This window comes from Aulonocara sp. 'chitande type north' Nkhata Bay, linkage group LG10, assembly GCF_057382095.1.
Source record: "Aulonocara sp. 'chitande type north' Nkhata Bay isolate Kocher_YH1m ecotype deep benthic linkage group LG10, A_spYH_male_GT1.1, whole genome shotgun sequence".
In the NCBI taxonomy this organism is placed as follows: Eukaryota; Metazoa; Chordata; class Actinopteri; order Cichliformes; family Cichlidae; genus Aulonocara; species Aulonocara sp. 'chitande type north' Nkhata Bay.
The window spans coordinates 13,321,666-13,332,908 of record NC_141353.1 but is presented as its reverse complement, the minus strand read 5'-3'; positions in this window follow the sequence as shown (position 1 = coordinate 13,332,908).

The following is an 11,243-nucleotide window of genomic DNA, read 5'->3' as shown; positions in this document are numbered from 1 at the left end:
TGTTCAATGTCTCGTTGCATGTAAGGCCAAAAGAATCTATCTCTGATCAATGATGTTGTTCGATCAGTGCCCTGATGACCCATCTCATCATGCAATTCTCTCAGTACAGTTTCTTTGTACTTTTCAGGCAACACAAGCTGTCTCTTGGTTGTGGTTTTTCTGCAAAGAATACCATCTTCATCAATATGAAGTCTTTCCCATTCACGCAGGAGACACTTGCTTTGGGCACTTAGTGTATTAAGTTCATGCCTTGTTGGCTTTTCATTCCTCATTTTGCACTGCATTATTGGGCCAATATTTCCATCATCTTGCTGTGCTTGTTTGACCTCTGTAACCGAAAATTGGTTGTGTGGTTCTTCACTCACTGATGTACACTGGAGACGGGTGAGTATGGGGCAGACCATTGGTGAGTTGAAATCTGGAGTCTCCACAACTTGGGTTATTGCTGCCACACAATCTGAACCCATTTCCTCTGTACACTGTTCCATCATTTCCTCTATCTCAAAAGGCATTCTTGAAAGACTGTCAGCATCCACATTCTCTCTACCTGGGCGATATCGGATGGTGAAATGGAAGTCTGCAAGCTCTGCCACCCATCTATATCCAGTTGCATTTAGCTTGGCACTTGAAAGGATGTAGGTGAGGGGGTTATTGTCAGTGAACACAGTGAAAGTAGGCGCATAATAAAGATAATCTCTGAATTTCTCTGTGACGGCCCACTTCAGTGCGAGAAACTCCAGTTTTCCTGAGTGAAGATGATAGTTTCGTTCAGCTGCAGTCAATGTCCGGGAGCCATAAGCGATCACACGGAGTTTATTATCTTGTTGTTGGTATAGGACTGCTCCGAGGCCTTGGGCTGAGGCATCGGTATGGAGGATGAATGGTTTAGAAAAATCTGGGAACCCGAGGACTGGTGGCTCAACTAGGCAGTCTATTAGTCGTTCCAATATGCGCTGATGTTCTTCAGTCCACACAATTGACTTGTGTGATGGAACCCCTTTACTCTTTCTTGTGACTTGTTTTGTGTTTGTCTGGTTTTGGGATACATTGTTATCTTCCGCTGTGCCCTTCAACAAGCTATACAGTGGACCTGCAATACGGGAGAAGTCCCGTATGTACTGCCTATAGTAACTTAACAAGCCCAAGACAGTTCGCAGCTCTCCCACATTGCTTGGTCTCCTGTCCTTCAAGGCAGTCACTGCATTGGTGTCAGCTGGATCAATTTTGCTACCTTCGGCTGAAACAATTCTCCCTAGATAGCGAACCTTGTGTTTGAATAATTCACATTTACTGGGTTTAAGCTTGATCCCATACTTCCTCAGTAGTTGAAGCACTTTTCTGACATGATTGACATGATCATCAAATGAATGACTGTACACTAGAGTGTCATCAAGGTAGGGTACACAGATGTTGTCTCGCACCTCTTCCAGACACTCTTCCATGCAGCGTTGGAAGGCTGCAGGTGCATTCATCAGCCCGAATGGAATCCTTATCCATTCGTACAGGCCCCATGGTGTCACAAAAGCAGTTAAAGGTCGGCTGCCTTCATCCATAAAGCCCTGATGGTAGGCCTTGCCTTGGTCTAACAATGAAAACCATGAGTTGCCGCCAAGACTGTCGAGAATGTCCTGCACTCGAGGGATTGGTTGTCTGTCTGGATGAGTCTTTTTGTTTAGTTCTCTGTAATCTATACAGAGACGTAAGCTGCCGTCCTTCTTTCTCACACAGACAACTGGTGAGGCATAAGATGAGTTGGATTTCGTGACCCATCCTTGTGCAATAAAGTTGTGCAGATACTCTTTCATCTCTTTGTATAGCGGCTTTGGTACCGACAGGTAAGTGCGTGCTACAGGATCCATATCCTTCAATGATATCTTCAGTTTCAACTTGTCGATACATCCAATATCATCATCTGATTTGGAAAAGGAAGAGCATTCCTCACGGAGCATCTTTTGCACCACCCCCCTTTCAGATTCACTCAGGAGCGTAAGGTCAATTGGTGGTTCCCATGAGGTGTCAGGAATTTGCTCGCTCTCTGCATTCACTTGATTCACCAATAATGGGGAGCACTGGTCAGATTTCTCTAAAACTGTCGCTGGGTACACAGCTTGAATTTGCTCTAAGGTGCCCACAACAGTTTTTCCTGACAGCTCAATGTCGTGATCAGTGGGATTTTGCACATCAAGAACAATATAGGGGGGGACCCCCCTTCTGAGTCCTACTAGTGTCTCACAAAACTCCAGACCTTCAGCCCACTGAGGGTTTATGTCAGGCTCAAAGAGAAGTGTAGTGTCTTCCTTCAGCGGGCGGGTCTGCACCTTACAGTCAATCTGAACAGAAGTGTGTTTGGGTACAATGACTTTCTCTTTTGTTGTTCTCACAACAAAATCATGTGATTGTTTAGCAGTCACTAAATCAATAAAGGTTGTGACATTTTCTCTTTTAAGGCAAGGGAAAGCCCCTCTTAATGCCTCGTGCAGCTGCTCAGTTCTTTCAGCATCCATTTGCTCTATAGTACTAGTTTTCAGTATTTGCTCAATGACATTAAAGCCTAGAATGGGCTGCGAAAGACTTCCGCCTTTCATCACTAACATGGGGACTACAAGTTCTTTAGGGTTTGCTCCCTCAGCAGCTAGACCAAAAGTGACTTCAATGAAACCCTTGTAAGGGATGTTTTGACCATTAGCAGCTGAGATTTTTAAATCGTCAGGTGCATCAAGTAACTCAGAAACATCTCTTAATTTCTCATGTGGTAAATACTTCTTTTTCCACTCTTCATTAACAATACACACTTGGGAGCCTGTATCCCATAAGGCTTGAGTTTGGTGGCCTTGTATATAACAGTCAACTATACACTGTTTCCCAACAAGAGCAACAAGATGGGACTGGCTGTCCACCCTTTTGGGGTGAATAACACTTGCCTTTGGGTGCGTGTGCTGATTTACTTGAGGCTGAGAGTGTTTGTTGCATTGTTTTCTGTGTCTGGGCCAGTGCTCAGCTTGGCACATCTTAGAACAATAAGTGCTTTTTTTACAAGCTGCACACCTTCTGAGTCTTTTGAGTTTTCCCAGAACACCACAGTAATAGCAAAGCTGTTGGGACGTTACACTATTATTGGTTACTCCCTGTCCCGTGGGGGCAACCACTGTCCGTTTAAAGGTTGATCTTTGTCTGGTCTAGTTAGTTTCGCCCTGCAACCTGCGAGAAAGTGTTCACTGCTACCACATCGATAGCAATGGTTGCAGTACTCAGTCCCACTTTGCTGGCAGCCAAAGCATTTCCTTAGGCGTGCTCGGTTTACAGCAGGATACTGACGTTGTGGTGCAAACCTCTGTTGATACTGAGCTGTATCACCTCTCCGTCCAGGTCCCACAGGAGGCCAGTAGTTTTGTGGCAGATGCTCAAGATGAGAAAAGGGAACACATTCTGGTGCTGCAAGTGAGGCAGAATACTGTGTTTGTGCCGGACTAGGCTGTTGAATTATTTCTTTGATTTGTGCGACTTCAGCACCAAGATTTTTCAATAATGCTATGTCAGAACGGATTTCTTTAAGTTCATTTAGTAGGTCAGGCTGAGCTTTGCTGATGGATTCAGGTTTTAGGTTTTTCCCTTTTTTATCTGCAGGGGTGTCAGACTGAAGTGAATGCACAGTGGTTGGCCGCTGCTGAGAGAGTAACTTCTTTTTATTTTGTCTCTCTGCTTCATTTGCACAGGCAACATTGAGTTTCTCAAGGAGGAGCTCATCACTGGTTGTGGTTTCCTGTAGGTAGGGCTGGAGGTCACTCTTAATGTTATCATTTTGCAGGCCTGTCAGAACTGTATGAAGGAACATGCTCTGTACAAGCACAGGATCATATCTTAAGCCAGATTCAGCTTCTTGCGATGCAAACAGAATTTTCTGTCTTAAGTCTAGGGCACGGATTAAGAAAGTTTGTGGGGTTTCTTTAATGCTTTGGACCTCTGACGTGAGTTGTTTGTAAAGTTCTGTTGCCCCTCGTTCTTGGTAGTGGGACCTTAGAATCCTCCTCAGGGTAGGCAATGTAAGGTTGGTTTTGCCCTCTAGGTAGCTACGCAATTGTAAGCCTGGTGCTATTGCCCTGATTACTGCATCAACTATTTCTATTTCAGGGACTCCTTTGCTGATGCCTTGTTCAATCTGATGGGCTAGGCTGGAGAAAGTTAGTTTATCCTTTTGGCCGGGCTCACCAATCTGACCTGATATTTTGAATTCTCTGCCCCACGGTAGTGTCAGAAAAGGTGGAGGGGTTTGTTTAGCACTATTGTCCCCCACACTCATCGACAGTTTGGCTGTACTAGGTTGCTTCGCCTTGTTCTGTCGTGATAATGCAAGAGCCAACTGAAGCGTCTCTATTTCCTTTATCAGTTGTCCTTCTTCTGAGGCCTCACCAACCTGTTCCTGCACCTCATCTGTCTGGTTAGTATCTGAGGTTTTGTGTCCCGATGTACCGTTCTGAGCAGCCTGTTGCAACTCCAAAATTTTGTCTTTGAAAATCAGTAGCTCAGACATTCCCTCATCTTCAAGCTCATCCAGCTCCTCTCTTTCTAAGTGCTGTATTATATAGGAAATGAGAGAGGAACGACTTTTACCCGATACCCTTTCAAGTTTTGAACCAGCAATATTTAGGAAATCACAAACTTCGATCAAAATGTCTCTTGTCACTGTATACAATGTACCAGCAACTTCTAACTTCAGGTCCTCTAGCCCTGAAGACTCCATTTCAGTCTGTGGCTTGTGGAAAAGATTAGTGTGATGTAAGACCTCTTTGCAGAAGAGTCAGTGCAGCTTCCCTGGCACCAGTAGTTAACCTCAGGTTGCATGCAGGTCCCTCTGCGTAACTGTCGAAACCAGCACACTGTATCTCCCACCGTGGTATTTGATGTGAGGGGTTGAATGATGACTGGGGCGTCTATCTGGGACAGCGGGCCCTCATCACATCCATCCCAGCGGTGCCTCCAAAATGTTACACCCTGAAAAGGGGATAAGTCAATGACGACGCTCAGACACGATGCTTCTCTTTCAGCAGCTTCATTGCGAATGATTCAGAAATATAAACATACATACAAAAGTATTAAACATCCTAACAACGATGTACAGTCTCTGTTAGTTGTAAGACAATATACCTCAAGACTGTTTTCTTTCCTTTTCTATAAGTTACAGATTAAATTGAATGTAAGAATTTACAAAAACAGGTTATGAATCAATAGACAAACTTAGATCATTAAACTGAAATGTACAGAAAATAAACAAAATATTCATATAAAAACACTAATAGGCATTTGTCTCTTCATACAAAATAAACATGTTCTTCGTCCAGATCAAATGCAAAATGCACACAATGTATGTTTCATACACAGTCTGGCACGATAATGCTTCATGCTAGCCACCAACAGAGCGCTTAGCTTAGCTTGCTGCTTATAGCTTATCCTAACATCACAGTTAACACAGGTCATCTAAGTATTCCTAGTAACCTCTTGGTACATTTGGAAACACGGTCAGTACAACTCAACATACATATTTGTAAAGTCCAACAGCAGAATTGCACAATTATTACCTGAAAAGGGGATAAGTCAATGACGACGCTCAGACACGATGCTTCTCTTTCAGCAGCTTCATTGCGAATGAGGCATCGTGGCCAGAGCTCCCCCTTCCGGCAACAGCAGGCATAACTAATCAATCATGATCACTAAATCACATGGATTATTTCCCAGGCTCGACAAGTAGATCACAGATTGAATGTTACACAGGTTGTAGTCACATTAAGGATTATTATCCGGTTGAACATAGTCATGAACTCTTTTAACTATTTTAGCCTGTGTTACATTACGTCTCTTAATGGGACTTCTTTTACCCTTGTTTATACATTTACATATTTGAAATAAATTGAATAATATATTGGGTAACTTTTAACCACAACTTTTTACTCCATTATGGACTTCAACAAATAATCAATCTATCACATACACATATGTATATGTGCATGTGTATATGTAAATATCAATGCGAGTCTGGCATTGATATTTGACATGACAGCAGAGAGGTGAATTTGGCATTAATATTTGACGTCTGGGCATTACCTCATCATTTAGTCATAGATGATGAATGGGTAAGTCGGTAGAAATTCATTGTTGAACTTTAAAACTAAATAAAATATGACAAAATAAATCATATGCTGAGATGAGGTGCAAAGCTGTATGAAGCCGTTCCATCGATGGGTGTAAAAATATCTCAAGAGCGAAAAGTTGAGGAAAAGTTAAAGTAGCTGATTGTTTTTTGCTTGTTTGTTCTCCTCTTGCTATTTCCTTAAAATATCCACAGAAACCAGGCCTGTCTTTCCACCAGATAGCATTCTTTGACTCTGGGTATAATAGCAAAACAATGAAAAACACAGTCATTTGAGCAGAATCAGATTACATTCACATTACTCTTTGTTCCAACACAGTCTGCTTACCTGTGACTGGCCTGGCCTACGAGGTGGTGATAAACCTCCATCTGAGTCCCATCTACTCAGTGGCCGCACCCTGGGTGGAGACTGTTTGGTTTCTGAGGGCCTCCTTGGAGGAGACTGGTCAGAGTCTGAGGCGTCTCTCTTCAGGGGCCTATTCTTTGGGGGTGACTGTTCAGAGTCTGAATCATGTCTATTCTGATCCTTCTTAGCCACCGCTGACCGATCCGGTGAGCGTTTTCTACTTAAGGATTACTTAAGGATGAGCTGAGCTTGCTTTTGTTGAAGTCTGAGTCTGACAAGGACAGTTAATTTCTTGTATTAGATAAGTTGATCTGTGAGGGAACCACAGAGGTTTGATATTAGCAATCATGTCAAACGTTATTATTATTATCTAAATGAGGAGTTTTTCTTTTGTAATGACTTTTGAAAAACCTCCCTTTAGAATACAAATGAAAGATTTGTTATTAGATCATGGTATGTGTGTAAAAAAACTCATATTAAATGGTCCTCTGTTTTTTACTTTTATTCATATTGACTTGCCACACCAGCTTTACAATTTAATTGGATCACTCACCTTTACTTTGCACCTTTTCTGACTTCTCTGAACGTTGCCTCGGTGGTGACAAGTCTGGGGAGTCCTGCCGACTTCTGGGAGGAGAGAGATCCAAAGAGTTGTGCCAGGTCTTTCTGACAGGAGGATCGCGTCCTTTTCTCTTTGAAGACAACTCTGGTGAGTAATTTTGACTTCTGCTTAATGTCTTAGCCTCTGTATTTTGGTGTTCTTTTCCTTTTCCTTCCTCTGTGTCGTCATTTTGATCCACTGTCAGGATAGTAAGTAAAAGTAGTAAACAACAGTCTTCATTTATACAAACACAAATCCTTATTTAACTCAAACTACTTTCCATCTGTTGCTGGTCCTAAAGACTTCCATCTGTTTCACTTCCTTGGGTGAAACAGATGTGTCAATCACCTCAGCAATCTGGTGACATAACAAAAATGACCCAAAATACAAACATACCCATTTTAAAATAGTAGAAACAGCGCTGGACAACAACGGAGGCATCAACTAGCTTAACGGCTAAGCCATACAGCTAAATCTGTGGCAAAACGTCGGCACCCTTTCTCGGAAACCTTGTGCCACTTCTCTTTTGTCTTTTAGACTTCGGGGAATCATTGTCGGCTGATAAATAACGTTTTAAGTTGTCAGCCTTAGAAAGTTCCTGTCCTTTCCTACTGCCAGTGGAAGCAGCTTCATTGTGTTGTTGGAAACTATGGGTTGTGCTTAGGTTCAAGAATGTCAGGATAGTTTGGATAGAGGATGCAAGGGGTAGGGTTGAAACTGAGCCCGGCTATTATCCCTAAAATCATAAATATTGATAACAAAAGTAATAATAATAATAATACACATGACTTAACAGCAGTAGAGTTAGCAAATACAATAATAAAAATAAATAAATTTAAAACAATTCCCCTCAGGACAAATAAAGTATATCAATCAATCAACCAATACAAATAAATTATGAGGTTTTTGAGAAATGTACCATTGCTGACTCCAATTTCACTCCAGGTGCAGTGCTGTAAAAGTATTTGTGTGAAGGGGGGGGGGGGGGGGAAAGCTATCCAAACTTACCTGGGCCTGTGTAAAAAAGTAATTGCCCTGTTGTTCAATCATTAATTAATTCATTGTCATTAACCATTTATTGCTGAGGTGCAAAAGCGAGAGTGAAATATAGTGAACATGAACTGTGTAGTTATTTATTTTTAACTGATATCAGTAAGAGGAAGTTAAAGTATCACAAAAAATAGATCATGTGTTGGTGTTGTTTCTACGTCATCATAACAATAATGGTCCAGGATCAACATCACAACTGACCAGTGATCATGTCTGAGCCTTCAGTTAGCAGGAGCAGCAGAAGCCAAGAAGTTGGCTAATCCTTTTAAACTATCTCTGGCAAACCAACATAAACTAATTAGGCTAAACTAAACAGCAAACCTAACTTGAAAATGTATTTACTATCTTGTATAAATGAATAAAGAAAACACTTATGCTGACCAATTGTTCTAGAATAGAGTTTCATATAAACAAGCACAAAAAATAATTGGTCAGTACCAATGTTGATCCTGGATCAGCATTATTATGCTGATGCAAGAACAACACCAACACAAGGACATCAGATACACCGTCACTCATCATGAAAACCACCATGGCCTCAACATAAAAGGGGGTTAGAGATACCTCTGTCACCACAGCTATTAACACAGTGCAGCATGATAGATGAAGATGCTAAGCTGCTGTTCTTAATTATTTGTACCTGCTTGGTAATTTTTCTTATTTGCATTTAGTGGGACCTGGTGTTGTGCTGCTGGAATCGTAATTTCCCTAAGGGGACCTCCCCAAAGGATTAATAAAGTTCTATTTTATTCTAAGTTTGTAGTTAAACTGACTTGTTCCCATGTTAAAATGTTTCATCTATATTCCATCAGATCCTGCTCTGACCTTTCTGTGTTGGAGATGTTGGATGAGTGCTTTAAAAGTGTCACAGTGGCTTTAGGAGCAATTCACACCAGCATCCAACATGTAAAGGTACAAAAACACTAAAGCACTGACAAAACACTTATTGTTTGTTAACATTTTTAATAGTTGCAGAACCAAATGTGTAAAGTTCTCCACATCTGTTTCAGACAAAAACGAGTGCTTGAATCCTTCGCACTTGTCCTAGTGAACTTCAATAAGGGTGTCCCAAAATCAAACGAACACTGCAGCATCACTGAGAGTTAAAAACTGTCTAAATTCTTTCATCTTTAATAAAATGATCAGTGTTGCTCCTTTACCAGGTGTAACAATTAAGTTTAACATCCAGGCATTCATGAAAACAGAATTTATTAAATTCAATGGAATTAGAAGTTAACATGAAGTTAGCTCGCTAGTTTCCACCTAAACATGATATACAATGTTCTGACTGAGAGATTTCTGAAAGAATTAAAACATACAACTCTGCTTTCACTTCCAACAAAAATGAAGACAGAAAACTAAACAGTAGTGACTTTTGTAGGGTTACTGAAGTTGGGCTAGCTGGTATATAATGATGTGCTACGTGATCACTAGCGACATAGCTATGTTAGCATAGCATAAACACAGTGAAGCTGGAGGATGAATGCTAACTTTTTTCCATTTGATAAAAGTTACGTGAGGGTTCCCGATGGTTAGGGACAAATGCAATCGCATGGCAGGATGTTGTAAATGGACCAAACTTCAGTCAGGAAAATAATTAAGAAAATCCATCCACAATACGAGGTAAGTCATTAACATACTGCAACAACATGAGAATAGAGCAGCTGCGAAAGAATTCAGCATTAATGGCCCACCAATCAGTAGTGATTTTGGTTGGCCCTGGTTTGCCCTCATGGATGAGGTGATAGGACAGAGGCCTTCCATTAGGCCTCCTGTCCTAATTTTCTTGTTTTCTTCTTCTTTTTTTTCCAGCCGATGATCCAGTGGATTTTTTAGTGTCCTTTCTCACCGTCCCTTTTCCCCTCTGTCTTTTTCCCCTCTCCTTTTATTGAAATTCTCTTGTCTACGTCTTTTCCTTTCCTATCCCCCAGTCATGTCTGTTCAGATTGTAATAATTTAAAAGTTCCTAAATAAATAAATAAATAATAATAACGATCAATCAAGTGGACCAGTATGGCAAAGCGGTAATGATCCACTTGAAAAAACAAATCTTTTAGGCATTTTTCTTGGCTTTCAGACAATAATTCTGATTGCTACAGTGCTGAACACGACAGGCAAAAAAAAAAGAACGCAGTTTAAGTAAGTTGCCAGCAGAGATGGGCGTTACTGTAATCAAATTACTTTTTCCAAGTAATGAGTAAAGGATTACCATTTTTTTTAAAAATAGATTACTGTTACTTTCTCATAAGCATGCTGCGTTACTAAACCGTGATTTTGTTTGTGAGAATATCTCATTACAATGACGTACAAGCATGCGATGTCGGTGGCACCAACAGACGTGTGTAGATCAACAATGAATAATATGGCATGTGGGAGAGAGTACAACATGCCGTGTTTAAAAGCTGCCACAGAAATTGAAATTCATTTGCATACTAACTGCCGAGTGGTCTGCTGAATACAGTGTGAGCCTGCGCACAAACAGCACGGAGGGAAAGCGCAAATGAGAGGTGAAACCTATCATCTCTGTTGTGCCTTTTCCAGTGGCCTTTTCACCTACTGTAGTAAATATCTTGTCCATATTGAGTTTGTAATCTTTTATTTTTCTCAACTTCTAAAAGTTTGAGTTAAGGGGGGAAGATGTTTGTTTAAGCCCCCTCTTGTCCCAGCGTATAGCCTACCCCGATTTAGACGCTAATTTGATCCATAATGGCTGTACAACATAGAAAGTCAACGTATACCTCTTACAACCAAAGTAGACTAGCACGTATAGTGCGTATTAATGAAAGCAGTCATTCAAAAACACTGCCTACTACTGTGTCTGAAGGTGAGGTATTGCCACCGTTAGTTTAGGCTTATAGAGATATGTGTTTAAAAAAAAAAAGACCACTAAATGAAATGTAATCATTATATGTTTGTTAAAAGCTAACTTGCATTCCATGAACAGCCACCGCACTACCTGCTGCCTAGTGATGTGCGGATCGATACTGAAATATCGATTCTTCCGATACCAGTCATTTATGTTCTAGAATCGATTCTAACATTAAAATATCGATAATTTAGTAATTTGTAGTTTATCATTAACAGGAACACAGTGGAAATAAACT